Source organism: Ursus arctos, unplaced genomic scaffold (genome assembly GCF_023065955.2).
Source record: "Ursus arctos isolate Adak ecotype North America unplaced genomic scaffold, UrsArc2.0 scaffold_13, whole genome shotgun sequence".
Classification (NCBI taxonomy): Eukaryota; Metazoa; Chordata; class Mammalia; order Carnivora; family Ursidae; genus Ursus; species Ursus arctos.
This window is the reverse complement of record NW_026622797.1, coordinates 49,247,847-49,275,204: the sequence shown is the minus strand read 5'-3', so window position 1 is coordinate 49,275,204 and position 27,358 is coordinate 49,247,847. Positions and strand designations below refer to the sequence as shown.

The 27,358-nt window shown below is 34.9% G+C and overlaps 1 protein-coding gene across 3 annotated transcripts in view; it reads right to left on the bottom strand.

Moving 5' to 3' along the window:
- The window catches only part of WASF1 (WASP family member 1), a 67,240-nt gene that overhangs the window by 38,490 nt on the left and 1,392 nt on the right, over positions 1–27,358 (bottom strand). Inside the window, exons 2-3 of one of the 3 annotated variants that reach the window (XM_057311147.1) lie at positions 23,857–23,901; positions 14,088–14,188 (exon numbers count right to left, since the gene is read on the bottom strand). The exons of 1 other annotated variant lie outside the window; for it this stretch is intronic. The gene's annotated coding sequence lies outside the window, so the exon portion shown is untranslated. The remainder of the gene's footprint in view (positions 1–14,087; positions 14,189–23,856; positions 23,902–27,358) is intronic. One more of the 3 variants, XM_057311148.1, reaches the window with a different exon arrangement.

Here is a 27,358-nt window from a genome sequence, read left to right as displayed (position 1 = left end):
GCAATTATAGCAAGGTCCCAGGATACAAGGTTAATACACAAGACTCAAATTGTTTTTCTATATACCAAAAATAAGCAATTAAAATTTGAAATTAAAAGCACACTAACATTAGCCCTCAAAACCCCAAAATACTTAGGTATAATTCTAACAAAATACACATAAGATCTGTAGGAGGAAAACTACAAAGTTCTGATTTAAAAAAATCAAAGAACTAAATAAATGGAGAAAAATTTCCTGCTCATGGATAGGAAGACTCAATGCTGTCAAATGTCAGTTCTTCCCAACTTGATCTATAGATTTCAGTGCAATCCTAATCAAAATCTTAGCACCTTATTTAATGGCTATTGACAAATCGATTTTAAAGGTTACAGAGAAAGGCAAAAAAACCAGAATAGCCAATGCAATATTGAAAGAGAACAAAGTTAGAGGACTGATATATCTGACTACAAAATTTACTGTAAAGCTACAGTAATCAAGACAGTGTGGTACTGACGAAAGAACAGACAAAGAGATCAGTGGAACAAAGAACCCAGAAATAGACTCACATAAATATATGATCTTTGACAAAGGAGTAGAAGCAATACAATAGAGCAAAGATAGTCTTTTCACTAAATGGAACATCCACATGAAAAAAAAATCTAAATACAGACCTTTTTTTTTTTTTTTTAAAGATTTTATTTATTTGAGAGCGAGAGAGACAAAGATAGCGAGAGAGCATAAGCCAGGACATGAGGCAGAAGCGGGCTCAGCAGGGAGCCCAATTTGGGTCTTGATCCCAGGACCCTGGGATCATGGCCTGACCCAAAGGCAAACACTTAACCGACTGAGCCACCCAGGTGCCCCTAGACACAGACCTTATACCCTTCACAAAAATTAACTCGAAATGGATTGCAGACTTAAATGTAAAACGCAAAACCATAAAACTCCTAGAAAATAACACAGAAGAAAATCTAGAGGCCTGGAATTTGGCAATAACTTTTTAGATATAACACCAGATCCATAAAAAACAATAAGCTAGACGGTACAAAATTAAAGCTTCTGCTCTGTGAAAGACACTGTCAAGAAAATGAGAAGACAAGCCATAGACTGGGAGAAAATATTCACAAAACACTGAAAAAGGACAGTTATCCAAAATACACAGAGAACTCTTAAAACTCAACAGTAAGAAAACTAACGACTTAGTTAAAAACTGGGCAAAAGACCTAAACAGTTTGCTAAAAAAAAAGATACATAGATGGCAAATAAACATATACAAAGATGCAAAACATCGTAAGTCATTAGAGAACTGCAAATTAAAATGAGCTACTACTACATAACTATTAGAACAGCCAAAATCTGAAACAATGACAAAATCCAAAATTCAAATGCTGACAAGAATGTGGAACAACAGGAAATCCCATTGCTGGTGAGGACGCACACTGGTACAGCCACTTTGGGTGACAGTTTGGCAGTTTCTTACAACACTAAACAAACTCTGACCATATAATCTAGCAATCACACCCCATGAGTTGAAACTTTATGTTCACACAAAAACCTGCACATAGATGTTTATAGCAGCTTTATTCGTAATTGCAAAACTTGGAAGCAACCAAAATGTCCTTCAACAGGTGAGTGGATAAACAGTGTTTGGTATATCCAAACAATGGAATATTAATGCTAAAAAGAAATGAGCTAACAAGCCATGAAAAGATATGGAGGTATCCTAAATGCATATTACTAAGAGAAAGAAGCCAATCTGAAAAGGCTGCATAATGTATGATTTCAACTATATGATGTTTTGAAAAAGGAAAAGCTATGGAGACAGTAAAAAATCAGCGGTTGTCAGGGGTTAGGGAGGAAGGGAGAGATGAATAGGCCCAGCACAGAGGGTTTTTAGGGCATTCTCTAGGATACTAAAATGGTGGACACGTTATCATACATTTGTCAAAATCTACAGAATATGTAACACCAAGAGTGAAACTTAAATTATGGACTTTGAGTGATAACAATATGTCAGCATAGGTTCATTGATTGTAACAAATGTACCACTGGGGTGCAGGATGTGGGGATGTTGATAGTGGGGAGTAGGTACATGTGTGACCTGAAGATGAATGTGGGAATTCTCTGTACTTTGTGCTCAATTTTGCTGTGAACCTAAAACTGTTCTAAAAAATAAAGTCTATTTAAGTCACAAAAAATGTGAATGTATATAATGTCAAGGAACTGTACACTTTCAAAATGGTTAAAATGATAAATTTTGTTATGTATATTTACCATTTTCAAAAAGTCGTAAGAGGGTCCTAGCAATATTAGGAACCAAGAAGATATTTTATTTAGATGTCTGTCTCCTCTCCATCTCTTCTTACTCAACTACTGTTTTAGTCCATCTGAGCTGCTGTAACAGAATACCATATACTGGATGGCTTATAAACAACAGAAATTTATTTCTCACAGTTCTGGAGGCTGCGAAGTCCAATATCAAAGGAGATCAAAGCTGTCCAAAATCAAGATGTCTGATGAGAGCCCCCTTCCTAATCTATAGATGGCTGTATTCTTACTGTGTCTTCACATGATGGAAAGAGCAAGGGAGGTTTTATTTATTTTTTTTAAATCATCATTTAAGTCTCCTTTAAGGCAATATATTTTTTTTAACTACTTCCTTCTGGCTTAGACCTTCTAATAGCATTCAAAGTGCTCATTCAAAGTGTCGTCCTAAAACCAGTATCAGTAGCATTAACACCACCTAGGAACTCGCAAGAACTACAGAATTTTAGTCCCACCCTGGAGCTTCTGATCAGAATCTGCTTTTTAACAAGACCCCCAGGTTATTAGGATGCATGATAAAGTCTGAGTACAGTATTCTAGAAGACTTAGCACCCCTCTACTTCCTCTTGTAGGTTACTCACAAGGGGAATGAATTCTAGAAATAAAGGGAGCAAGGTACAAATGTCAAATGACTAGGCCAAGATTTTATCAAAGGAAAAGGAATAGGGATGGAGAAATGCAAAATTAGATATAAGGGGTATACTGGGGCATGGTTGGGAAAAGAGAAACATTCATGAGAAAAATAGGTGATATACCAAGCCAAGCTGCTTATTTGGTCATTTTTACAATCTACCACAGACCTACATATTGGGTATTATGTTAAGGTCTTTTAGGGAAAAAAAACTCTTACTTTGTTCCAGGAACTTTGCTAAATGCTATATACATGTATGTTTTAATATATTTAATCATTACATTAAATCATTACAAAAAGTCCTTAGGGGAGAGATAGGCTATTCCTACTTTACATGACGGGAAATTGAAGTTTAGAAAGCTAGTAACTAGCCCAAAATACTATTACTTATACACAGCTGAATCAAAATTAGAAATCAGGTATTATCTAGTTCAATGTTTTTTCCCACTGTATCATCCTATGCTGTCTGGAAATTGATTATAAGATCCTAGTGGTCCTATAACACACTCTTTCCTGGCACACCACTCTTTTCCACTGTATGGCCTTTGTATGCACTGTTTCCCCTTAGCATTTCTGGCTCCTTTTCATTTCTCAAGGCTCAGAAAGGCCTTTCCTAATTCCTCTTAAATAGATCCCCTTGTTATCCTATTATAGTCTCCTATTTATTTCCTTCATAGCATGTTTTCAACTTATAAATATATATTTACTTCTTTATTTGTTATATCTTTCCCACTAAGCTATAAATTCCCTGAGAGTAGAAACTATGTTTCATTCATTACTGTTCCAGTACTTAGCATACTGCTTGCTACATAGAAGTATTCAATAAGTATTTTAAAAATAAGCAATGTTTCCTTTCTGTACGGCACCATATTGGTTTATTCTCCAAGCAGATAGTGAAAGAGGAAGGGACAAAACTAAATCCACCACAGGGAATTAAAGTGAAAAGGTCCCAAGGTCAACACCCAACACGAAATAAAAATTTATTACCTAAAAATAAGCACCTGTTACCATCACCTAAATTATTAATTGACAAATAAAACCTAGCTCCTATGTGCCTGGAGTACCTAGGATAAGCATTTTGCTACTTAGAAACACAGGGATAACCATATCATTGCTAGTGTGACTCTGTGACTTCACACTAGGCTTTCTTTCCACTTTTCCTATTTCACTGTAATAGCATTTACCAGGTTAAATACCACGTTGCTGAAACACACAGAAATGAAACTTATATACTAATTCCCAAACACAGCATAGTGTAGTTCCAAAGACAGGATTACAATGTTTCCGGCATAAAAGCAGTAACTGTGTTTAAATAGATTTTTAAATAATGGTTGTTTTCAGGCAGTTGAAAAGAGGGAATTTCTAAGGTCAGTTATTTTAAAGGGGAATAACATGTCTGTATGGCATGTAAATTAGTATAATGAACTAAATTTAAGTAGGTCACTAACTTAAAAAAATTATCAAATAGTAGCATCGAAAGGAGTGTTCCAAATATATTCAGACACAACAAACCTGTCCTTTAATTTTGCGAAATAACATTTACTGCTGCTGGTTACATAATCAATATGTTTCCTGAAGGAAATCTGGGAAATATTCACATACATAAAACTAAAAATCATCTCAAATCCCAGCAACTAGAGAACAGTTAACATCTTATTCAACAAATAACTATATTTCAGATTGACTACAGTATTATGTAGATACACTCTTAAAGAGAATCTAATTCTCTCTATATATTCTGTGCCTATTCATTTACAGATTTTTGTTCATGCCATTCTCTCCTCAACGAATGAACCCAAACTTAATCTACTCACCTTTAAGACTGACAGCTATCTAACATCTCTGAGCATGTGTTTTACCACAAGATTTTTGTGGGATTTACAGGCTTCCAGTTATGGATGAATAAATCATGGGATTAGGGAATACAGTCAGTGACATTGTAATAACATTGTATGGTGACAGATGGTAGCTACATTTGTGGTGAGCTTAACATACAGAGTTGCTGAATTGCTATGTTGTTCACCTGAAACTAACGTAACCTGGTGTGTCTACTCTACTTCAATTAAAATAATAATAATAATAATACACATTAAGAGCCTAGTACAGTAGGTGCTATACAAATGATAGTCACTGTTATAGCTAAATGTCACCTCTTTGGTGGAAGTTCCACAGATTATTTCAGTCCTTACACTATCTGTATGTCACTTACATTATGGTACCTCATCATGAGCCAACATATGTCTTATCTCCTTAGTTATTAGGATCTGAGATACTCTGAGCAGTTCCCAGGTCTTCCACATTTTTAGTGTATATGGAAACTTAGGATCAATTCAATAATATTTTTTCAAACTATTACCTGCAAATCATTAAGCTGAGAGACAAACAGATGAGGAATAAGTCTCAACTTCTGCCCTCATATAGCTTATAATCTTGTAGTGCAAAAAGAGACATTATTTAGTGTAAAAGACTCTAGGTCTACAAACTGGTTTTTTTGAAACCCTTGGGGATTAATGTGTTCAGAATTTAGAATTTCTAAAATTTTAGAAAGGTAATACAATATATATACTCATATTAAATAACCACTCAGCAAGGTCTAGGTCAGTACCATATGATCAAACTTTATTATTTACACAGTAAAAAGTATGAGCATTTATATTAAGTGGTATAAATGAAGACTACAAATAGCCTCACATCAGGTAAGGTTTTAACGCTGCATGTTTCCAGCTGCTGCTATACAAAATTACCACAATCCCCCTGAGCTAAAGCCAAGATGTCTGCAGGGCTGGGTTCTTTCTAGAAAATCTATGAGAGAATCTGTTCTTTGCCTTTAACGGTCTCTAAAGGCTGTCAGCGTTCCTTGGCTCCTGGCCTTCTTTCATCTTCAGAGCCAGTTATCTCATCACACTGACCTCTGCTTCTGCCATCCCATCTCCTTCTCTGACTCTCTCGCCTCTTTCTTTTCCTCATATGGACCCCTGTGATTATATTGAGCCTGTCCCGATAATCCAGGCTAATCTCCCCATTTTAAGATCCTTAATTTAATCACCTCTGCAAGTCCCTTTTGCTAAGTAAGGCAACATAGTCACGAGTTCCAGGGATTAGGACGTAGACATCTTTGAGGGTGCATTATTCTGCACATCACAGCTACCAAATACATTTAAAAAAACAAACAAACAAACAAAAAACCACACTCCCAGCCTTCAGAGTCTTTTGGACTTCAAAATACAGATAAGGAATTTGGGGCCTGTATAATCCAAGGTAGTGTAAGGGCAGTGATATAAAAGCACAGGATAACTGTAGAAACATAAAGGATGGAGAGACAACCACCATTAACAGCTTCATGAAATAGACAGCATTTGATGAGAGCCTTCAAAGATGCAACAGACCGTGATAGTGAACACAGGTAAACCCTACAAAAGGTAATTTTCAGACATAGTTGCTCCCAAAACTTTTTAGGTATATAAAGCAGCAACAGCAAATTCAGAGACAGGAAACTACCCTTGAAAAATGCAGGGGTGAGAGGTGCTGAACCCCTGTACTGTCGAAAATCCACATGTAACCCTTAATTACCCCAAACTTAACCACAAATAGTCTATTACTGACCAAATGCCTTACCAATAACATAGTCAATTTACACATATTTTGTATGTTATATGCGTTACATACTGTATTCTTACAATAAAGCTACAGAAAAAAATTTAAAAAATCATCAGGAAGAGAAAATATATTTACAGTACTTTACTGTAAAAAAATACACATATAAGTGGACTTGTGCAGTTCAAATCCGTGCTGTTCAAGAGTAACCCGCATAGAACATACTGGAGGAAGAAAGAGAATTGCAGTTTGACTGAACTGTATCAAGTAAAAAAAAGAGTAATTAAAGAAAGTTGAAGGACAGATACAATAGGCTATGTTGCTTGTCAGGATGAAGAATTTGTCCTTAATCCTAGAGAAAGTGAGTAGTTAGGTAGAAATAGTTTGAACAGAGAAATGACATGATGTGATTGGTGTTACACTGGAGAAAGATTAACTTGGCAGGATTGATTCAAACTGGAAAAGGGAGAAAAGTAGCAGACCAGTGACTAATCTAAAGTCATAAGTATCTTAAGTAGGGTAGTTGAGAAGTAGAATGATGTCAAGATAACTAAAATTCATAAGACATTTTCATCAACATGATTTTTTTAAAAGATTTTATTTATTTATTTGACAGAGAGAGACAGCCTGCGAGAGAGGGAACACAAGCAGGGGGAGTGGGAGAGGAAGAAGCAGGCTCCCAGCTGTGGAGCCTGACGTGGGGCTCGATCCCAGGACTCCAGGATCACGCCCTGAGCCAAAGGCAGATTCTTAACGGCTGAGCCACCCAGGCGCCCCTTAACATGATTTTTAATAAAAGTAGCTACCAATTATAGTGGTGCATGTCAGGTACTATTCTAAGTGCTTTCTATCTCACAAAAGAGTACGAAAGAATTTAACTCCACTTTATAGATGAGAAGATTAATGCACAGAAAGTGTAAGCAATCCTACAGTGAGTAAGTAGCATGGCTAGGATTTCAATCAGGTGGATACGACTTCATATTCATATTCATATTCACTAAAGGAATATGAGCCCGAAATGACATGTTAATCTGAAAGCTGGATAAATTAATTTGTGAAAAACTCACCATTCTACCTGACAATAAACCATAATAAGTTAAAAATGTATACTATAAACTATAAAACAAACACTAAAATACCACAAGGAGTTATAACTATTAAGCCAACAAAGGAGACAAAACGGAATCAGAAAAAAAAAACCTACTCAATCTAAAAAAAGACAAGCAAGGAGATAAATAGGATTGATGAACAGTCCAGACAGCAAGAAAACAAATAGCAAAATAATAGATTTAAACTCTATCATATCAATAATCATATTAACCATAAATGATCTGAACATGCCAATAAAAAGGTAAAGATTGTGAGACTGGATTTAAAAAAAAGCAAGGCCCATCCATATGCTGCCTATAAGATACCTGCTTTAAATATGAAGAAAACTTTTTAGATAGGTTTAACTTTAACAGATAGGTTAAAAGTAAAAGAATGGAAGACAATGTATCATGCTAATGCTAATGAATAAAAAGTTGGAGCAACTATATTAATATCAGACAAAAAGTCAAAGAATATTACTAGAGAGAAAGAGGATCATTCATAATAATAAAAATCAATTCATCAAAAAGACACAAAAATCTAAAATGTTTATGCAACTTATGATAAATAGCTTTGGGGGCACCTGGCAGCTCAGTCGGTGGAGCATCCAACTTGGTTTCGGCACCCCTTGTGATCTCGGGACGGTGGGATCGTGCCCCACATCTAGCTCTGCACTCAGTGTGGAGTCGGCTTGTTCTTCTCCCTCTGCTCCTCCCCCCCAAATAATTAAATAAATAAAATCATTAAAAAATAATAAAAATAGCTTTAAAGAACAGCAAAAAAAAAACTTAAAGGAAAAATAGAAAGTGCATAGCTATAGTGAGAAATTTCAACATCTCTTTCAATAATTGATAGAACAAGTAGAAAAGAAGAATAGAGAGGTTGAAGAACACCATTAACCAACTTCACCTAATTGAATTGTTATATTTTTTATTTATCTATTTGAGAGAGAGAGAGAGGGAGGGAGTCTAAGAGAAAGAGCACAAGTGGGTGGGAGGGATAGAGAGAGGGAGCCTGAGGCAGGGCTCTATCCCAGGACCCCAGGATCATGACCTGAGCGGAAGGCAGATGCTTAACTGACTGAGCCACCCAGGTGCCCCAACCTATTTGAATTTTATAGAACGTCCTATTTCAAAACAGCAGATACATATTTTTTCAAGTGTACAAGTAACATTTATCAAGACAGACCATATTCTGTGCTATAAAACATATAAGAATAATTTTTAAGGATTCAAGTCCTACAAAGTATGTTTTCTGACCACAGTCGAATTAGAGATCAGTTAACAGAAAGATAACTGGAAAATACAAAAATATTTGGAAACTAGAAAACATATTTCTACATAGTCCCAAGTCAAAGAAGAAATAAAAAGAAAAATTAGAAGTAATTTTGAAATGAAAATGGAAACAATATATCAAAATTTGAAGGAAGGAGCTAAAACAGTGCGGAGAGGGGGAATTTATAGCACTAAAATGTCTGTATTAGCAAAGAAGTCTCAAATGGCCTCAACTACATTCATCGCAAGAAACTAGAAAAAATAGAGCAAATTAACCTCCAAGTAAGCAAAAGAGAGGAAATAATAAAGATGAGAGCAGAAATCAATGGAACAGAAACAGAAAAATAATGGAAGAAAAAAAAATGAAACCACAAGCTGGTTCTTTGAGAACATCAATAAAACTGATAAACCATTAGCCAGACTGATCAGGGAAGAAAAAAAAGATACAAATTGCCAATATCCAGAATGAGTAGTGTGATAACACACTCCTATCTATAGATTTTACAGATATTAAAGAATAGTTAGGGAGGGGCGCCTGACCGGCTCAGTTGAAACAACATGTACCTCTTGATCTCAGGGTCATGAGTTCAAGCCCCACATTGGGCGTAAATTGAGATTACTTAAAAAAATAAATATTTTTTTAAAATATAGTTAGGTAATATTATAAACCACCTATCCTAATAAATTCAACATCTTCAGTGAAATGAATAAATTCCTTGAAAGATACAACTACTCAAGCTCACTCAAGAAGAAATAAATAACTTACATAGCCCATTGAAAAAGGAAAGTAACTAGTGAAGGATTTATACCACTGGAATTCAATACTTATTAGAAAAATAATCCCACATATATATGGTCAATTAATCTTTCACATTAAAAAAAACCTTTGATCTTTACCTCACACCATGTACAAATGGGTTATAGACCTAAATGTAGAATATAAAGTGGTAAAACTTCTTAGAAAAAAACAAAATCCTTGTGACCTTGGGTTAGGTAAGGATTTCTTACATGTAACACCAAAAGTACAATCTAGGGGCACCTGGGTGGCTCAGTCATTAAGTGTCTGCCTTTGGCTCAGGGCGTGATCCCAGAATCCTGGGATCGAGCCCCACATCGGGCTCCTCCTCAGGGAGCCTGCTTCTTCCTCTCCCACTCCCCCTGCCTGTGTTCCCTCTCTCGCTGGCTGTCTCTATCTCTGTCAAATAAATAAATAAAATCTTAAAAAAAAACAAAAAACAAAAAAACTCCAAAAGTATAATCTATAAAATGAAATACTAGTAAACTAGAATCCATCAAAATTAAGAACTTCTGCTCTTTGAAAGATATTAAGAAAATGAAGAAATAATCCACAGGTTGAGAGAAAATATTTGCAAATCACCTATCTGATGAAGTACATGCATGCAGAATTTAAAAACTCTGCAAATTCAATTAGAAAACAAATAACCCAATAAATAAAAAACCAAAGATTTGAACAGATATTTTACAGAAGAAAATACACAAATGGCATTTGAAAAGATGACCAAGATTATTAGTCATTAGGGAAATGCAAATTTAAGCCAAAATGAGATACCACTACAAATCTGTTAAAATCGCTAAAATCAGAATGGTTAGGATATAGAGCAACTGAACTCATAAGTTGCTTATAGAAATATAAAATGGCACAGTTGGGGCACTGTGGGGCTCAGTAGGTTAAGCCTCTGACTTTGGCTCAGGTTGTGATCTCAGGGTCCTTGGATCAGCCTGCACTGGGCTCTGTGCTCAGTAGGGAGTCTGCTTCTCCCTCTGCCTGCCTCTGCCCCTCTCCCTGCCTCGTGCTTGCTTGCTCTCTCTAATACATAAATAAAATTTTTAAAAAAATATCAAATGGAACAATCACGTTGAAAAACGGTTTGGGACTTTCTTATAAAGATAAACAAATGCCTACTATATGACCCAGCCATTCCACTTCCACATATTTACTCAGGAGAAATGAAAGCATATGTCCAAACAATGACTTTTACATGAATGGTCACAGCAGCTGTATTTGTAATAGTCAAAACCTGAAAACAACCCAAATGTCCATCAACAGATGAATGAATAACAAATTGTTATCCACTGGAATTGTGTTCATACAATAAAACAGCATTCAGTAATAAAATGAATTATGGATGAAACGACTTGGGTGAATTTTAAAATCATTATGCTGAGTGAAAGGAGCCAAACAAAAGAGTATATACTATATGATTCCATTCATATAAAGTACTAGAAAATGCAAGGTAACCCATAGTGACAGAAAGTAGATTAATGGTTGCCTAGGGTGGGGGTTGGGGTTGTGGGGTTGGTGAGGTTGGTGGAAGGGGTAGGGAGAGATAGGATACGGAAAATACAAAGGAAGACTAGGAAATTTGGGGGGATTCATTATCTTGTCACGATGGTTTCAAGAAAGCATCCATAAGTCAAAACTTATCCAATTGTGTAATTTATTGTATGTCAATTATATTTCTATTTATTTATTTTTTAAATTTTATTTATTTATTCAACAGAGATAGAGACAGCCAGCGAGAGAGGGAACACAAGCAGGGGGAGTGGGAGAGGAAGAAGCAGGCTCATAGCGGAAGAGCCTGATGTGGGGCTCGATCCCAGAACGCCGGGATCACGCCCTGAGCCGAAGGCAGACGCTTAACCGCTGTGCCACCCAGGCGCCCCTCAATTATATTTCAATAAAGCTATCAAAAATCCATTTAATCAAATAGCATTCATAAACTATTTATTCCAATATAGTCAATAATCATATCATGCTATAAAATGCTTATTTTCTACTACCTATAAACAAAAAATAGAAATTTAAACTTACAATAGTAATATTAGACAACAACTTCAATGTACGAGAGGCTATTGTTTTTCAAAAAATTTTCTGGAAATATGCAAGTGTAAAATCTTAAAGACTAACAGATTAAAACATAGTGCAAATTCAGACAGGCTCAGGCAGATCAGTTAGCTTTGCTATCCTCTATCCACATACAACAGTCTTATTGATTTGAAAATAAATACAGTAATCACCATGGAAAACTGGTAAGTGTACGACATTAACAATTCCCACCCCATCACTAAAAATAATCCACAACTAAAGATGAGTTGGATTACTAGAAATTTGTAATTTGCCTATGTCAAAGTCAAATATTTTTCCACAGAAACCATTTCACGTGGTGGCAAAGTTCCAGACCAGTTCCCAAATCCTATTTAAGTAGTAGGGATTAATTATCCTCTCCTTCTTCTGCATCACTGTTTTTCCATCTACTGGATCACTGCCATCAGCACAGAGACATGCTATAATTTCATCTTTCTTAAAAAAAGATCAAAACCAAAAACAAACCTCTCTTGGTCCCACTTCTCCCTCCAGGAACTTTAACCCCTCTCCCATTTCTCTGTGCTCCTTTATGGTAATATTTCTTGAATGAGTTCCCGGATTCTCTCTTCCAATTCTTACTTAAATCTGTCCCATGCAGGCTTTCGTTTCCAGCATTGTACCAAACCATCTCACCACTATCAGTTATCTGCTCTATCCAGAAACTAATTCTCAGGCCTCTTCTCACTCAGCCTCTTAAATTACATCTGACACAAGTGTTCACTCCTTGAAAATGACTTTTAATCCGGCTTTCAGGAGACCTCAAGTTCCTGGCTTGCCTCCTACCACCTTCTCATCTTCTGTACATCTAAATCTTAGAGTACTTCAGGCAGGGCTTAGTCCTTGGACCTATTTTTAAATTTTTATTTATAATTACTTCATTAGTGATTTCATATTAAATTTCCTTAAAGTGAGAACATCTATACTTAACTTGAAGAATTTATATGCATTACTCTCATTCTCAAAGAGAATCAACTATAGATAAATCTACCATTATTTGGCGATGCAGCTGCAGATGAAAAACAGATTCAAATAGAAACAAAAAGATTAAGTAAAATAAGTGACTTAATTTTCAATAAATCATCACCATCTTTCTTTAGTTTAACTTCAATGACTGATATAGGGAGTTACTTTAAAATTAAAGTTAATGAGTTAACTATTAATGAGTACCAAAACAAGTAACCTAGTATTTAGTCTAGTCATTTTTTAAAATAGAAACCTTTAAATACCACACTAAATATTTCATTTAAAAAATGTCAATCATGGCCTTATCTATAGTTCTCGTCCTGTGGGCTTATAACGTCAACAGTAACATCCTATATTAATATAGACTTGTTTCAAAAGCCTTTTACAACAATCATCTCACTCTACCCTACAAAAGACTCCACAAGGATATTACAATAAATACTGTTTGAACCAGCAGTTTCTGCTCCTAACGTGACCTCTCACATAACAGTAAGACTTTTAATGAGTGAATTTAATGAATTTAAAATTAGTTGGAGAATCATAAATCCATCCCCACTACAAGGAATATATATTAAAATTCATGTTCAACTGATGGCAGGTCATTACTGTCACCTTTCTGTATTTAGTATAACATTACAAAAAAGAAATTTACATTTTCTTTTTAATGTTAATGAATGAATGTTAAGTCCTTTATAGACAAATCGGTAAAGAGACATGCTATATTTCACTTACTCCCATGACTAGACAGTGACTAGACAATGAAAATGATTTTTATGATGTTAATACTGACCTACTATATATAAGGTACATGGGTGTTGGCTGCCTCTATCACAATGAAAAAGATTTATTTTTACAAGCAAGAAGGAGAATTTTAATTGAGCACTCACTAGTAGTCCATAACTCCTTTCCTCCAAGATTTCCACCTCAGATGACGTGGCATGTACTGCTTGCCAACCCCAAATCGAGGGTTAGAAGCATGTTGATTAGAGCAAGGCTTTTCTAAGTTTACTGCACTTCTCTCGAGGGCTCCATTGTCAGTACTTCCAGACCTGAGAATTGAGGAGTTAGCACCTTCCCTTCTAACTATATGAAGTATCTATGTACAGATCCTTATACAGTTCTACCTCAAAGACCTCCATTTCTGAAATGTTCCTTTTTGATTTAAATATTCTATCCTACCCTTTCAATTCCTCATTATAAAATTTTTGTCCTTACACAGTCCTTGCAATCCTTTCACTCTATTTTCAAAACCATCAACATCCTTTTGGCTTTGCTTCCCCTCCTACCTCACTAGTGTTTCAGATGTCTCTTCAAAGGAAAAGGGCCCCAGACCACAAGACCTTACCTCCTGGTCCCAAAAGAACAGCCGTATTGGAGTTCAACATATGATAGCCTTTCTGACGACACCTTCAGCATTCCTCTTCTGGTTCTCCTTTTAATTCTTACCTTGTAAATATTAAGTCAGGAGTCAACAGTTTTGTTATACCCCATTCCTTCTACACGCTCTTCTTTATAAATCCCATCTATTTTCAAATCTTGAACTATCACCTCGAAATAAGTTATACAAACAACCCTAACATCCCTATAAATATTTAATCCTGTGCTATCAGTCTGCCAGACAACAACACAAGAATGTCCATTAACCCAAATTTAACACATCCAAATTCAAATTCATTTTCCATGACTCCCCAAAAAGAAAATGTACTCATTCTTTAGACTTCTCTATTTCCAGTAACAGCACCAAATCACTTAGAATTTGAAATCACCTTTAAATTAAAGCAAAGTACTAGATTCCTTACTAATCAATTTGCCAATCTTTTGATTGTGTGTGAATTTCTGGTAAAAATAACTGCAAGCTCATCAACGGAACATGATGTAGTCATTTTCATTTAATTCCTTTGATGGTACACTATTTTTACTTTACACATGGCTTGAACTCTGGAACCAATCTCTAACACATACCTCCAGTTTTGTTACCTAACAAGTAAATCAAAATAATTCCATTGTCCCCCTACGTATAGGGAAAGCTTGAGTCAGGAATAAGCATTATGAGAATGGGCAATTAAATTCTGGCTAGTACTGAAAGATTCTGCAGCAGTCTATGCTTAAGGCTTAGTTTGTACTTCATAAAAATTACAACTACACCTTTTCACAGGGTTGTTGTGAGGATTATATTACATATGCCTAGCACTGTGCCTAGCATATAATAAGGGCTCAAAAAAATGGTACTACTGTTATCACTGTGAAGTCAGGAGCAGTACAGCCAAATGAGAAGCCGTTCTGTTTCTCCAGGGGACTGCTTATAGCACACATTTGTTACAGTGTTATTTTAAATCAATCTATGTCCTACATTTTCTAGAGCAATTCTAATTCAGATTATGTACTATAATGGTTCCTTTAAACCTTTTGAAGTTCCAAAAGTTCCAACATTTTATCATCTAAACTTTATCTTTCAGCCTGCCTTTCATTCCAGAAGTTAGCATAAAAATTTTTAGACGGTGTGATGGTAACCATACTTTTGGTTCCAGTCTTTTTTTTTTTTTTTTAAGATTTTTTAATTTATTTATTTGACACAGAGAGAGAGAGACAGCCAGCGAGAGAGGGAACACAAGCAGGGCGAGTGGGAGAGGAAGAAGCAGGCTCCCAGCAGAGGAGCCTGACGTGGGGCTCGATCCCAGAACGCCAGGATCACTCCCTGAGCTGAAGGCAGACGCGTAACGACTGAGCCACCCTGGCGCCCCTGGTTCCCGTCTTATACAACAAAATCAAAACTGCAGAAATACTTAAAAGGTATACTTTAAATAAACACCTGAGGATTCTAGGCAAAGAGGAAGCCCCTGTCTATGCACTAAATTTTTGTAATCTTCTTTTTAAAAAACTATTATATTTCATATCTCGCTTTACTTCATTCAGGTCTTTGCTCCCCTCACTCTCCTAACAACCCTATTTAAAGTAGTGGCTCCTCCTATTACTCTCTATATCTATGCCCTGCTTTTTTTTTTTTCATAGCACTTATTGCCACCTATCATTATACCATATTGATATTTGTTTATTGCCTATCTCCCCCACTAGAATGTAAGCCCCACACGAGCAAGGATTTTGTTTTATTCTCCACTGAATACTCAGCAGTTCGCAGAATCTGGCACCTAACAGCTGCTCAATAAAAATTAATTAATTAACAGAGAGGCCAAGACCCTCCTATGATGTATAATCTCATTTGGTTTCCTAGAATGCAGTAGATCGGAAGTGACAATTTAGAGGGGGAAGCTACTAGAAGCAGGCATGTAACACTGACAGCCAAAGACTAAGAAAGTTCAGGGCCACCTAGGTGACTCAGTTAAGTGTCTGACTTCATCTCAGGTCATGATCTCAGGGTCCTGGATTGAGCCCCCCATGGAGCCCCCAGGTGTGGAGCTCCGCGTAGAGCTCCCATGCTCAGGGGGAAGTCTGCTTCTCCTTCTCCCTCTGCCCCTCCCCCGCATTCACGCTCTTCCTCTCTCTCTCAAATAAAGAAATAATTTTTTTAAAAGGAAGTTCAAAAAATCAAACACAATAATGTAGGCCAGCAATGTAGGATAACTTATTATACAGATAGATAATCCTATATCCTCTAATAACCAACATCTTTGTATTACAACAGACTACAATAACAGTAGGTTTTCAAAATGAGTCAATTAATCAGTTTAATCCAGAGCATCTATACATATAAGGCTTCAGATGACAGGGGAATCTTTATCATTAAGAAAAAGTTATATTACATTCCACATACTTTTTTTAATGAAACAGAGAACTATATAATACTTTCAGAACTGTTCCCATAAAAAGTAATTAAAATACAAATTTTACTTTTAAAGGGAGAAGCTATAATTTTTAGAAAAGACATGTAAATGGAATCTCTCCATTCTCAGGGAAGTCAGATGAAGGAAGCATTACCATATTTTACAAGTTTAAAAATTAATCAAATTTTCTTTTTTTTAAAGTTTCAATATTGACCTATTATAGATCATTACATTTGTAATAGCCTACCCTCATCTTTGCTAAGTGTATAAGATTTTATTTTATTTTTTTAAAGATTTATTTGAGAGACAGAGAGAGAAAGAGAGAGAGTGCAAGCAAGCATGGGTTGGGAAAGGTAGCAGCAGAGGGAGAGGGAGAAGCAGACTCCCTGCTGAACCGGGAGCCCCTACAGGGTGATCTCATGACCTTGAGATCACAACCTGAACTGAAGGCAGACACTTAACCAAGTCAGCCACCCAGGCACCCCAAGTGTATAAGATTTTAAAAATAGATAAGTGCATCCTTCTGTTTAGCATAATTTTGTCAATATTGGTAAAGTTACACTTAACCCACTATTCTCTCTTTAAACCATAAGCTATTCAGAAATACTATAAAGTTAAAAACCTTGACAATGGTCTTTCTCTATTGCAAGATTTATGCATAATAAGTCAGAGACTCTCAAACATTAAAGTATATGCCAGCCACCCAGGGATCTTGTTAAACTGCTTCAGTACTTTCTGATTCAGCAGATATGGGGTTGGCCTAATATTCTGCATTTCTAAGAAGCTCTCATGATGCTGATGCTACTGGTCCACAAATCCCATTTTTGAGTGTCAAGTCACTAAAAACTATGTTACCTCAAAAATTACTAGGTCACTTTGGAGAATAATATTGAAATAAGTGAAATATCTAACTTATATCTGATTAATAGCTTTAACAAGTGTTTCAGAAGTATATTGAATGCCTGCCCAGTTGCAGAACTATATTAAAACAGCTTTGCTTATTTTTCTTAGTTCTTATCTTCATAAAACCTAATATATTCTATCATAAGTTAAACAATATTCCCTATCAACTCCTATCAACATATCATTTCATCAGATTTTTAAGGTGTACTTGTTACTTAGCTATCTCCCTCAGAATCAACTGTGCCCCCTTTCTCAGAATTATCAATAAATCATAATATCTTCTTTCAAAACACTGTCCGAGGCAGCCTGGTCTCAAGCTAGTTAATCACCATGGAGCTTGATTATTATTAAGCCTCATAGTTTATATAACAATTTAATATACCTAAGTTACCTAACATTTACATAGTGTTTTATAGTTTAAAAATACCTTCTAATATATCATTTAGTCCTTAAACAGCTCCTCCAGGTGGTGGTTATCATTCACATTTTACAAATGAGGAAATGGATCAGAAGTAAAATGGTCCAAGATTACCTAATAAGTGAAAGTACTAAGAATTAAATCCAGTCTTCTGGTTTAAGTATGCCAATTCCTGATTAATCTCTGGGTAATTAGAGGAGGACATATAGATAACTGAAAAATAGCCATTAAAATCAAAATTGCAGTTTATTCAAGAAGAGTTATTAGAGCATGGCTTGCCATATAAAAGAAAGGAAGCAACCTAAACATGTAACAGTGGGGAACAAATGAATTAAATTTTGGTATATCCATACAGTGGAATACCACAGTTTTTTTTTTCGTTTTGTTTTTTAATATATTATTACTTCTAGGTTACACTCCAAGATGTAAAAAACTTGGAAGTTATCACTCTTCTCTCACAACAAAATAAAAGTTGAACAACCTGAAAAATAATGGACTTTTTTTAGATCCTTGAGATACTGAGGTCAGAGGACACTCACCCAAGAAACTAGAAAGAATGATAAATAGAGAATACAGACTAGCTAACCGAAGTAGAAGGCACAGAAATCAGGAATTGAAATGAACACTTAAATGGTAACTTGAACAAGTTGCTGGAGGCTCACTGTGGATTAGTTTGAGAGTTTAAAACTTCTGGATGTCTAGTCCGAGGGGGCTGACACACCTTCCAAGGTTTTATGCCCCACAAGTTTCTCACAGTGAGAATTAAAAAAAAAAAAAAAAAAAAAAAAATCTCCTTCTACTTGGCTGGGGGAAAGAATAAAATAACATTTTGATACAAGTCCACAGAATTCTCCACAAGAAATGCTTATCTAGCAAAGGAAAAGGCTTCGTCAGAGCCTTATGCAACTTGGAAATGAAAACTACCCAAATTCCTGCCCACTTTTGCCTTACTGACTTTCCTATAGTAGGGGGAAGACAAGCTGAGAAGCACTTGTGGAGGTCCAGGGACACAGACCAAGTAAGAGACTGACTGAAAAACAGGATTATAGGGGTGCTTGGCTGGCTCAGTCCATAGAGTATGTGACTCTTTATCTTGGGACTGTAAATCTGAGCCCAACACTGGGTGTAGAGATTACTTAAAAATAAAATCTTAAAAAACTAACATAGGATCATAGACTACTTCCCTACTTCCCACACCTTACCACCATATCAACAGGGCTCCTATACAGTAACAGGATTATAGCTTAAAAAAAACAAAACAAAACAAACAAACAAAACTACAAGGCTCAGACTATTTAAGAAGTTATTTCTAGGGAAACCAGAAGATAAGAAGGGAAACAAAAACAAGAACACTAGAGGAATTTGAAACCTCTGACACCTACAGCTACAGCTACAGCAAACAGTAAACACAACCTAATTCCTAGTTAGAGAAATATAAAACCTCATACAAAAGACCTACCTTCTTCAGTTTCTATTATTATCCTGTATATCATGTCTTGCTCTCAACAGAAATTTATAAGGCATGTGAAAAGGAAATAAAGGCATATTCAGAAGGGACAAAGCAAGCATCAGAACCAAATTTGGAAAGAGCAGATTTTGTAATAATCAGACTGGGAATTTACAATAACTATGATTACCATGCTAAGGGCTCTAATGGAAAAAGTGGACAACACGCACAAACAGGTGAAATATAAACAAAGAGATGAAAACTCTATGAACCAATCAAAAAGAAACATTAGAAATAAAAAAAAACTAACAGAAATGAAGAATGCCTTTGATAGGATCATCAGAAAGCTGGATACAGCTGAGGAAAGAATCAATGAGCTCAAAGAAATATCAATAGAAACTAAAATGCAAAGAGAAAAGAAAATGAAAAAAACAATATCCAAGAACTGTGGGACAATTAAGGAAGGTGTAACGTATATGTAAGAAATACCAGAAGACAGAAAAGAGTAAAAGAAATGTTTGAAGTAATAATGCCTGAGAATTTTCCAAAATTAATGACAGAAGCCAAACCATAAATCCATGAAGCTCAGAACATATCAAGCAAAGACAAATACCAAAATATCCATACCTAAGCATATAACTGCAGAAAACTAAAAACAAAGAGAAAAAGATTGAAAGAAATCAGGGAAAAAACCAAAAACACTTTACCTATAGAGGAACAATGATAAGAATTTTGTTGGACTTCTTGTCTGTAACCATGCAAACAAGAGAGTGGAGTGAAATATTTCAAGTGTTGAAAGAAAAAAAACACAAACCTAGAGTTTGTCATTAGAGAAATTATCCTTCAAAAATGAAAAAGAAATAAAGACTTTCTCAGCCAAATAAAAACTGAGAGAATTGACACCGGTAGACCTGCCTTGCCAAGAAAAAAAGTTCTCTAGAGAAAAGGAAAATGACATAGGTTGGAAACTCCAATCTACATAAAGAAAAAGCTACAGAGAATGAATAAATGAAAGGAAGATAGAATACTTTTTTATTCTTGAATCTAACAGATAATTGCTTGTTCAAAGTGATAATGGCCACAAACTTCTGGCTGATTATAGCATATGGATAAGCAAATGAATGGCAGCAGTGTTATAAGGGTTGGGAGAGAGAAATCTGGAATTCTTCATTATAAGAAACCTGCATTACCTGTGAAGCAGCATTGTGTGATTTATGTTAAGCAGGCAACCTCTAGGACAACCACTAAAAAATATTTAAAAAATAAGTATAATTGGTACTCTAAGAGAGGAGAGAAAATGGAACTATATAAAATGCACAATTAAAGCCAGAGAAGGCTGAAAAAGAGGAGAAAAAAAAACAAAAACAAAGAACACCTGTAATGAACAGAAAAGTTACAAACATGATTGATATTAATCCAACCATATCAATAGCCACTTTATATGTGAATAAGTCAAATACACCAATTAAAAGACAATTTCAGAGTGGATGAAAAAAAAAACCCAACAATGTGTTGTCTACAAGATAACACTTTAAATGTAAAGATACAGATTTGAAAAGGAAAGGGACAGAGACACGCTAACACTAATAAAAAGAAAGCCGGGAGTAGCTTTATTAATTTTAGAAAAAGCAGACTTCTGAGCAGGGGAATTTTTCAGGCATAAAGAAGGGCATTATATAACATAAAGGGGTACATTCCAAGAAGACATAACAATCCTTAATGTATATACACCTAACAACAGAGCACCAAACTATATGAGGCAAAATGTGAGAACTGCAAGGAGAAATAGATGAATTCACTATTATAGAGACTTCAACACCCCCTATAAGTAACTGACAGATCCAACAGGCAGAAAATTAGTAAGGATTGGGTTGAACTGAACATCATCATCAATCAACTGGATCTAATTGACATTTATATACTACTTCACCCAAAAACAGCAGAAACCACATTCTTCTCAAGTTCATATAGACCGTTCACCAAGATAGACCACATTCAGGGCCATAAAACACACCCTCCAAAATTTAAAAGAATAGACATCATACAATGTATGTTCTCAGACCACAATGGAATTAAAATAGAAAGCAAAAGCAGAAAGATAGCTAGAAAATCCCAAAGTATTTGGAGATTAAACACCACACTTCTAAATAACACATGGGTCAATGAAGTCTCAAGAGAAATTTTAAAATATTTTGAAGTAAGTGAAAATGAAAATACCACTTATTAAAATGTGTGGAATCCATCAAAAGTGGTGCTTAGAGGGAAATTAAAAGCACTGAATGCATACAGTAGGAAAGAAGATTTAAATCAATAATCTCAGGTTCCATTTTTAGAAACTATATAGAAAAAGCAAGCAGAAGGAAAGAAATCAACAAAATTGAAAACAGGAAATCAACAGAGAAAACAAATGAAACCAAAAGATTCTTTGAAAATATCAACAAAACTGGTAAATTTCTAGCCATATATTATGATGTATCACACAAAGCTTTTATTTTGGTTTTTAGAGTAAGTAAGTGCTAGTCTTCTTCCTCAAGTAAAATATGAAATGCTTCTCCTGTTCCTTTTCTCCTTAACCCTTCCACAATTTTCTGACATCATTTCTAGCACATGTATGTTACAACATTTATCCCTGCCCAAAAAATATATGACACATATAAGACAACAGAGTCTTATTAAAGAGTGGAAAACAAAAAAGCTTGCTTTTGTAGCATAATGTGAAAAAATGACAGACTTCATATTTTTGGTAGAGAAATCAAATAAGTTCATCTATGCCCTGATATGCAAGCTTTTTCATTTTCTTTTCAAATAAGCTAGTCAATATAGAAACATTAACTTATTAGAGTAGACCTGAGTAACTGTTACTCAAGAGGAAAGAATGGCAGAAAGCTATACCACTGTCAAACATACCCAAAATAAAGCATTGTTGCCAACATCACCTAATAGGTGTCAACCACACCCAACCACCATGTCCTTAGAACTCCATTAGAACCATTAGTTTAAGAAGTGGTACTTTATGGGCACAGGGTAGTAGGAAAAAATGGGATTTTAAAATCTGTGTTCAAATTTACCATTTTTATTAAAGCCATGTGACCTTATACAAATTAATCTATGATAGGACTTGGTTGGTTGGCTGCCAAGTACCAGAAATATAATTCCAACTAGTTTATGGGGGGAAAAAAGACAACTTATTACAAAAATTAGTAGTAGCAGTATTACACTTGGGTGTCTCTTGGAACCCAATCTCAGGACCATGGACAAAGACAGGTGACTACAGCTAAGACTGTGTATCTGCTTCTCTTGTTCTTTCTTCCAAATGCCCCTGTTTATTTAGTTCACGTGACAAGAAATAACACCATGAACAGTTTCTGTGTTTCATATCTTACAGTTTCAGCCACTAGAGCAAAAACAAATTATTCAAACCTCTGGGCACTTAGAATTCAGGAAAAGCTCTGAGTGTCCTCCTGGCTTAGTGCAGGTATATAGAACTGCACCTATAAACTACAGAAATGGGCAGAATTGTGACTGATCTCCCAGAGTGATCTTTTTAAAAGGCAGATCTGGTCCAGTTGTTAACCTGATTAAAACCCTTCGGGGCTTTCCCCAATACACTTAAAATCCACAACCCCAATTGAAACAAAACCTATGTGGGCCTTACATGGCTGGCCTGTTTACCTTTAACAACCTTATTACATTAAGCCACAGTCCCTCTCGCTCACTATATAGTTGAGTTTTATCTACTTTGGCCTTTTCTTAGTTCTTGGTGGAATCTACCAAGCTCTTTCCCACCTCAAAATTGTTGAACATGTATCCTTTGCATTCTCTTCCTTTTTCACATAGCTGACTTCCACTAATTTTTCCTCAAAGAACCCTCCTTGACTCCCAAGGTAAAGCAGTTTCCCTGCGCTTTTCCTTTATAGCATTTACCACAATTTCTAATTACAGATATGTGTATTTGTTCAGTATCTGTCTCTCCTACTATACTGTTAACTACAAGAGAATTGAGACCTCGGTTTTGCTCTCCATTGTATACTTCCAGCACCCAGCTGGCCTTCAATAATTATGTGCTGAATGAATAATTGGTTTAGCATAGGACAAGTGGTAACCAGCACTAGACTGACCAATTATAGATGAGGGAAAGGGTAGCAGGCAGGCAGAATTACTGTTATCAAGTTATTAAAATGGTTGTTCCACAGTAACTTACTGAGGGAAGGGACAAGAAAGTGGTTCCCAGAGAACCTGTGCTTCTGCTGAGCAGAATAAACAACTTGTTTATTTCAGTTAACTCTCTTCTTCCATTAAATTCTAACAGGACTATGATACCAATTAAATATAACAAATATGATGGTAGCTATACAGTGACTTGTATTATATATAGCAAGCATGTAATGTTAATTTTTATCCACTTAGGAAAACATGTTACTTATTAGTTTTTTAGTATTATTAACCTCCAAATAAGAAGTTAATTAAAAATCTACAAAATACTCCAACGTGTATGACCAACATAGCCGTGTTTCATGACCCCTTTTCTCACAGCATCCCGATCTTTCCACCTAAGAGAATTACTTACCTACTATTCTGTAGTGATTGTATCCATTAAAACATCCACTTAATTCTAGAGACACAAAAATGAAGCAAAACAAAACAATCAACCAAAACAACAACAAAACTCTGTTCTCAAGGAATCCATAAACTCACTTTCTCACTCTGCCTCCAGCCCCACCACACCCATCCTCCTGCCATGCCCAAAGTTCCAGAGCACCCAATGTAAGACTGCCAGATTTAACAATAAAAATGCAGGATATCCTATACAGTATGTGACAACCCTATTACCAGGCCATATTCCATCACTTTATCTTAATAAACCAACCCCAAAACCTTAGTTCCAATATTTTTCCTTATAAAAAACATTTCTCTAGAGATTCACCAGATATGATCTTTCTTCAAAGTATAAATAAAATCTACCTTGACTTTATTTAAAGGCTGTCAGTAAAAAACTCAAAAGAAGAGAACAAAGCAAATCATCTTAACTCTGTTTCTTGGTGGTACTAGGAGTTAAAAAATAAAGAAGAGTAAAAATAAAAGCAGACTAAACAACAAACATTACAAAAAACTTCTTTAAAAACCCTAAAAAGTCTTGCTTCCAAGAATAGGCACGTGAGAAAAAGATCAAGACTATAATCTTTTCAGAGGTAGACTCAGATAGAAGAAATTCCCTGAGAGGAGGTACATAAGCAGTAACAGTAGAAAGGAAAAATGAACCTCAGAAAAAAGTGGTTACACTGAACATGAAGATGCCTTTGAATTATTTGTAACTGAAAGGAACTTCAGAGATTGCCTACTTCAACCTTCTCATCTTACAATCGAGAAAACCAAAGACCCTAAAAAGTAAAACGACTTGTCAAACGTCACATAGAAGACCCTAGCTCCTTCCAATTTCCCTCATTCTCTCACTTCTTGCCCCATATAACGTAAGGCTCACTGAACTGAGGAAGGTCCTCCTCTTCATATCCAGTGGGTTTTGGAGAAGTTCCTAATAATGATGTCACATCTAACACAACAGAAATGTATTAGAATTTCAAAGAAAATTCTGAATGGATTTTCCAAAAGAAAAACTGTACACAGTGCAGGTATTTTCAATATAATATTTATCCTAGTATTAATATAATTCTCTAGTATTATAAATCTTATTATTTAGGTACATCATGGGTTAAATTTGGTGGGCTGTCTGCAAATCTAACCACCAAGAATATTGTTTTTGAGGAAGTTCCAAGTTCTAAACCATTTTACAGATTTTAAAATATAGATCTCATGCTAAATTAGGAACCAGCAATATACAAAGAATCAAAATTATTTGAATGTGATAAATGAAAAATGCAAGGTTCTTCACTTTATAAAAAGCTCTACCTCAGAGGTCATTTATTTTAAAAAACTTGGTATTCAGGCACATTTGGCACAGTATATGATTTACATACATCTTTTTAATAGTATTTCACTGGAAAACTGAAGTAAGCAAAAAAGAACCAAAACATTTCAACACTTATCTAATTTAGGGAAAACAACAAAAAACCTTTAATGCATATTTTCATGAAGTGCCCTATAAGAGGTAAGAAAATTAATCATTTCATGAATGAAAGGTTGACAATCCACATTATAGTATACAGATATTTAGTACTCTTCCAAAAAATGTGTGGGTAAAGGAATTCTATCTGAACAGGTAAATAAAGTTCAAAGAACCTCCAAAACATTTTTTCTTTTCTCCTGAAATAAAGCTATGTTTCATGAATTAAAATTTGTTTGATAAATCTATTTTTAAAAATTTCTATTCAGTCCATTAAATCAATGGAGATTCTTCACTCATTCATTTCATTTGTCTAACAACAATAACAATAGTGCTAAACAATATGCTAGCAATTTTGGATTTATGACAATAAGATTCAGGTTAGTTTCTGTCCTCAAGGAGCTTAGAAAAACCTTTAATTAACTGTATTTACCCAAGTGATAATGACAGCTGAATTTTAAGTTGGTCATTTGAGAAAACATTAAAAATGTAATCATATTTATTCTCAAAAAAAGAAACTATACAATAGTAATTTTAAAGACATTTGAATAAACTCATGATCTATATAAAGCTTCCCCAAAGTAACCAAAATATGGCTTTGGTAAAATTTTTAATAATTTATTTTAATAGTACCTTTTGCTATGAAAATTAACTGAGTTAATAACACTCCAATAAGGAGATCAAAAGCTACTGTTACCATCTCTGTGACAACCTGGAAATGGATACCTTAAACTATTCTGAAAATGAAGAAAAATGTAAAATTAAACATAGTATTATACAATATTAATACATTGCATCTGAATATGCAATTATTTACAAACCTGAATAATAAACAAAATTCCATACCATACCTTATAAATGATCCCAAGTATGTATTTTGGATAATGTCATCTGCAAATTTTTCAATGAAAAAGGCCTTAATGTTTTCTGAAATTTTTTTTTTACAAACTTAATTCAAGATTCAACTTTTTTATTACCAAGTCATATAACTTTTTTCATCAATATGAACTATATCTATAGTTATATCTACATATAGGTATTAACTACAATACCTATTAAATTTGCAATTATTAAAAACTCTTGATGGATAAGAAACATTTTTCAGTTTATAGTCATATATCTCCAAAGCAAAATTCATTGTAAATCTGCCATTCTAACATGCCAGGGAATATCCTAATGACATTTTCCCCTTGTATTTTACCCTGAAATATTTTCATCATCCATCGGGTAAAATATCTAAATTTTCTTTAAAAACATTATGAAAACATCTTTATTGAATTTATGCATACTACTCAATGACATAAATGGGTATTATCTCCATTTATACACAAGGAAACCAAGGCACAGAGGTGTCCATTTTGTAAATTGCAAGGTCATTTCCTAACCAAGCAACTGATCCTACACCATCAAGTTATATGTGCGCCACTTCCAAATGCCATAAAACAATTACTGTACCTTAAAACCACTGCCTCTGCAATGCCTATGTGCAATTCCGTTTTATCAAGAGGGTTATGGCAACAAGCTTAGAGGAGAGAACCCAGGAGAGGATTACAAAACAAAAAAAAAGGAAACACTTATTTTTGGCAGTGAATCATTTATTTTTAAATAACGAGAGGTAAACAGTTTTTAACATAACAATCAAGTAACCAACAGTTGCTTCTTCCGTTTTCAAAAAAATATTCCATCTTTCAGGTAGATCATGCAAAACTGGAGCCTGCCCATTCTTCGAGAGAGAAGTTAGAAAAAAATTAGAAAAAAAAATCTACAACAATTTAATACATGATATTGCAAAGAACTGAATGAAAAATAAAATTCAGAGAAGTTAGCGAATGCTCATTATGGCAGTTGAAACCCCACCTTAAATATTAAATGCTTCCTTTCATTCAACTGAAGGCTATGATTAGCAATAAAATATTCCATTACTGAAAAATAACGAAATATAAAACTTTTTTTATTCAAAACTTGAGAAATTTTCTATCAAGTACTTTATTCAAATATTCGCCATAAATAA